This window comes from Neopelma chrysocephalum, unplaced genomic scaffold, assembly GCF_003984885.1.
Source record: "Neopelma chrysocephalum unplaced genomic scaffold, ASM398488v2 Primary Assembly neopelma1_91, whole genome shotgun sequence".
NCBI classification, from domain to species: domain Eukaryota; kingdom Metazoa; phylum Chordata; class Aves; order Passeriformes; family Pipridae; genus Neopelma; species Neopelma chrysocephalum.
Window position 1 is genome coordinate 1,480,222 of NW_020897753.1, and position 5,348 is coordinate 1,485,569.

Sequence of the window (5,348 nt, forward strand, 5' to 3'; positions counted from 1 at the left end):
TCCTGGTATGTTCCTGCATCTGAGCAGGATTAGAGAAGCTTGAAAAGGTTTTCAGTCCCAAAGGGCAGCTGCTGCAGACCAAAGTGCCTTTCATGATGGTTGAACACTGCAGTCACAAATGCCATTTCAGAAGGGATGTCAAGTTCCAGCTGAAAAAGTTACACCCTGAAAGAGAAAACTAAAATGGGAACTACCTAAACACCAGCATCCAAATTCTGAAGAAATTATAATGAGGATGCTGCAATTTTACTTCTTGGAAGACTTTCTAGATTCTCCCTTTATAAAAAAGATGATTTTAAGACTTTTCTTTGGGAAAAAAGTACATCAAGGATAGCTCCAAACAGGAAGTAACAGTGAAAGGCATGAACAAGATTTATATCAGTAGTCATGGACAGTATTTTGCTGGGTGGAAGGGGGGTGGAAATTGTGTATGTGTTTCATTGGAGTTTCTTTGTTTGCTTGTTTGTTTTAGAAGAAATATAGGGAAATCCAGAATTTAGGTTTCTTGGCTTCAGCAGGATAAAAATGGAAGCAAGGTTTTTTCTTATAGGTCAAATTCCAGCAGTAATAAAACAAGGCTGTAGCTACTTCCACTGGATCTGGATGTAACCCCAGGCTCTCCAAGAGGCTATACTGACTTACAGGGAATGAAACCTGGCATGGCCTTTGAGATGTGGGTAAATTAGGTCAGGCTAATGTGAAATACAATCAAGCAAACACTCAGAAAAAAAATATTTAAGTGATTGTGATGCCCATGGCACTGGGGCTGAATGAAACAATAATTTTTTGAGAATTTCAGTGAACTTTTATGTACTTTAATCAGGAATGTAAGACTGCTCAAAATATATAATGAATGATGTCACCAAAGTGTGAGCAATGTTAGTATTGGACAGAACAATCATCCCTAAGGAAAACAACTTTCCCACTGTACCTGTCAATGCCAATAGAGTAGATCCCAGTTTTTCTGTCAGATATTACACTTAGAAATAGTCTATCAGATTTGCTTACCTTTTGAGACATGTGCTTTGGTTCCAGGTTTGTTAATTCTAGAAACAATGCTGACTTGGGTGAAATCATCAGGGTGCACATGTAAGCAAATGCATCAGCCTGGGAAAAGAGCAGGCACCTTCAGTGAGAACAATTTAAGGAAAAATAAAATAAAAAAGAGGAGTACAGGTGCAAAATTATTAATAGTAACAAATGGAATATGTAATTGTTTACTAAACAACCATTTCTCCTTTTAGTTTTTGTTTTCTGCAAAATCCAACAAATATTAAATATCATTAAATATGAGATTTCATTGGAAACACTGGAGTTCTGATATCTGTTATTATTACATTCCTAGTACTAATAAAACAGAATGTTTAAAAATATATATATCTAAAATACTTATTGAAGTGTCTTCCGCTAAACAGAGAATAGGCCATTGCTTCTGTTTATTGAAAATCAACACACACAGTGTACATTTTCTTAATGATCACACAGTTTGCTGCTACCAATTATAACCTGGTTTTCTTCCACCAAAGGAGCCCCGATTCCTTTAGCTCATACAATATGTGAACATATTCGTGCCTCTCAAAAGCAGATAAGCTGAATTCTTAGATCTTTTATTTATGGGATGTCAGTCTTAACAAATGTGGCAAATACAGCTCAGTAGCTCACAGCAGCATAACAAGACTGTTTAAGCCCTATATATTAAGGATAAAAGAAGAGAATCGAGTGACATTTTATTTCAGTCATTGCTAATGTGAATGATGTAGGATACCTACAAATACACAGATGTGTGTATACTTCCAAAATAAAAACAGTTTTGAAAGAAATGGTGCATCGTTTCTTTTCTTCTCATATCCAGGACACACTGAATGAATTTCAAAGATTAAGAATGGAAGACATCTCCTCACAGCAAGTTAAGAGCCCAGGCTGTAAGTACCTGCTTTGCCCACATGCTGTTTGCCCTGTGAGACAATGGCACTGCAAAGCCTTTCTAAAGCAGATGTGTCTCAAAAATTTAAAGCACAATCTTCAACAAAGTGTCCCTTTCTTCTGCTTTTACTTGTTACATCATGTCCACTCCAGATGTCCCTAATATTAGTGAACAGTTTAATGACATCAAAATGAGGATTGTCACCATGGAAATCGTGGTAAAAGGTCATTTCTGCCCCTCATTTCACACATACGGTATAGAAGATTTTTCATGCGCATTATCAAAAGACTACAAGGTGCAAGTAAGTCCTGTGTATGGGTGGGAATGTCTCTGCCTGCAGATCAAGGGTGGAGGACTGCATTCCCTAGTCTCATCTTCCTTAATATTGCCATAGAACAGGACAATGGATCAGTCAGTAAATACAAGTGTTACACTTGATTTCTGGGTGCTCACATGACCTGCCTTCCCAGTTCAGCATGTAAATCCCATACAGGGTTAATTTTGAATTCTTGCTCCGAAGTGCTTCCATATGGTAAAATGTTTGAGCATTTGCTTAAACTTTTAATTGACTGTGAGCCCAATTCATCATTGTTCGCTCCATTTGCATTTGGGAGTAGATTATTATTTTTTGAAAACCTTTCTGTAAAACACAGATTATAGATTGTTTGATGATCCAAAGGCAGTGACTCAGTGGGGGGAAGTGAGTACATCCAAATGAAGAAAAAGTCACAGAGGAAAAACAGGAAGATTTCTTAAACTCTTAAATGTTTGGTGTATTTTAACTGTGAAATACACAGACTTTAGATCTATATTGTGATCAATAGTGATTTTTCAGTGCTGTAGAAGGTGTCAGAGGGATTTGTGAGGCAAAGAAATTTTCTAAACTAGTGCTTTTAGAGGACTGAACCATCTAGACAAAATATTTTTTACCACCTGCTCAGAAATAAATTAAATATCTATAATTACCAACGTGTATATTAACCACTAGCTAATTCTAAGAAGCTACCTGTGTTACATGAGCTCCAGCTAAGCTGAGCAACAAAGACATTTTGTTTCCTCAGGAAAACATTCTTTTAAGGATAGAAAAGGGCAAAAACCAAAGGCAGACATTTGGAACAATATAACAAGTTACTTCCATTTTCATATGGGCCATTCCATTCCTAAATGCAGTGTAAAGATATACCAAGGCCAGCAGAGTTTGATTTTCTTTGATGGTAAGAATTCGTTTGAAAATAAGATTTCCAACATTTTGGAAAACTGAGGTCCAAAGCAACAGTTGTGTTGGTTTGGGAATGGAATTTTACTTTTCTTAAACTCCTGGTTCTTCAAGTAACATCTGTAAAACTCAGCCTTGAAACCTCTGCTAGAGCCAGACTAATTTGCAATTAGCCAAATCTAAACTCATCTGTTACATTTAAACTGAGACCCATGGGGAGTTCAATTATTGAGAGATGTGAGGTGCAAAATGATGGGTTTCTACAAGTAAATCAGCAGCAAAAGGAAGTCCAGGGAAAATGTGGGGCTGCTCCTGAGTGGGATGGGGACCTGATGACAGAGGACACAGAAAGGAGCAAAGTACTCGATGCCTTCACTTCAGTCTGACCTTCAGCAAAGAAAACTGCCACTCTCTTCTCAAGGGGATCCAGGCAGGACAAGAGGCATATTAAAACACAGGAAACTCCAGCTAAATGTAAGAAAATACTTATTTATGTGATGGTGATCGCTGGAACAGGTTGCCCAGAGAGGTTGTGGAGGCTCCATCCTTGGAAGTATTCCAAACCTGATGGGATGGGATCCTGGGCAACCTGCTCTGGGAAACTGTGCCTTGTGATCTCCGCAGATCCCACCCAGCCTCATCCACCTGGCAAAGAAAGCCAATTGCTTCTACTACAAAGGACAAAAGCCAGAATCACGGTATTTTTCCCTTGATGTGATCTAATCTATCCTGAAGTACCCAAAAGAAATAAAAATCCCTTATCTAAATTAATGGCTGGATTTTTCCAAGTAGTGCATTGCCAGTGGAATTCTTCTGATTATTTCCAGCTGATGTTGTGTGATTGCAGATGGAATTTTGTTACTTCCATTGTGATTGATAATAATATTGAAAAGTCTGTTTCTGTTAACTGTTATTTTGTTATTTATTACTACAGCTGTTTCACTGTTATTAAAGTTATTAAATAGGGAACAAAATGTCTGTTACCTATGATAGGTGCTGTAATTTATTTGGGTGGTTCTGTTTGCCTGCAGAACAGCCTGCAAACCCCATCATACTTACCTTGCGAGTGATGATAAAGGCATAACAAACAGAATCAGACATCTCAGCCATCTATTAATCCTGGAGGAAAGCAGAATACTGCCCTTCATTCTGCAGAATGGATGGTGAGACTTTCATAAGCAGTAGTGTTTTCTCAAAGTCTTAAAAATTGCTTTGTTTTTGTTTTTTTTCTTAAACTTGCCCAATACATATTTTTTCTCTAGTCTGAAAAAGGGATGACTAAAAAGATGTGCAAAATCACGAGTGGTGTAGAGAAGTTGGAAAGAGACCAAGTATTCATTGCTTCTTCCAAAACAAAACCTGTGGGGGATCAAATTAAGTTATTAGGAGCTATGCTGGAAACAAATGGAAGTTTTCATGTAGCAGAGAGGAAGGAGATTTAAGGAACTACTTGCTAAAAAGTATGGTGAGTACCATAAACTTACAGGAGCACTAGGGGACACTGAACAGCTTCATAGAAAATAAAATCAGAGGGTTATTAAATATTCAGCCACTATAAACCAGATCAAGAAATCTCTGAGCTACTCAGCAGATGGAGGCCAGAAAGTATCCTGTGTACTTACCCCACATGAAACCTTTCAGAAGTATTCCCTCTTCCTTTGAGTCTCCTCTTAAGGACAGGCAGAAATCTGCTCCCAAGGTGAAGTGTCCTCCCTCAGCAATGCAGGAAGAAACAAATAATTACAGAAAACAGGAAACAGAAAAGGTAGAAGATCAAAAAATAAAGAAGAAAAAAAAAACAAACCCAAAATAAACCAGGAAGAAATCCAGACCACCTCTGACAGCTCTTCCTGATATCTTCCAATATACATGATCTGGTGAACACTGGACAGTGTCAAATATCAAACACAGCGTAAACCTCACACTAATTGTGATAATGAGATGTATCATTTTACAATATTGTTGCAATAAGATAATGTCACTTTATGCAGTTATATGAATGTGATCACCCAAATGATAAATGCTATTTATTTGTATCACATCAATGTCTGACTATTATAAGTTAAATAGCTCTATAAAGATAAGATATATAATATCTATGAGATATTATATATAACAATATAACATCTATAAGGTATTATACATGTCAAAGAAAGATATATTGAAATAAAGCTTTTGAAAACCAGTGACATTCAATTACAATGCAGT

At 37.0% G+C, this 5,348-nt stretch overlaps 1 long non-coding RNA gene across 1 annotated transcript; it reads right to left on the bottom strand.

Moving 5' to 3' along the window:
- Positions 1 to 1,014: 1,014 nt before the first annotated feature.
- LOC113972371 lies at positions 1,015 to 5,133 on the bottom strand. Its single transcript, XR_003535875.1, has 3 exons — positions 4,763 to 5,133; positions 4,200 to 4,499; positions 1,015 to 1,126 (listed from the first exon to the last, which is right to left on the bottom strand). It is a non-coding gene; the product is annotated as an uncharacterized LOC113972371 (long non-coding RNA).
- Between the last annotated feature and the right edge of the window lie 215 nt (positions 5,134 to 5,348).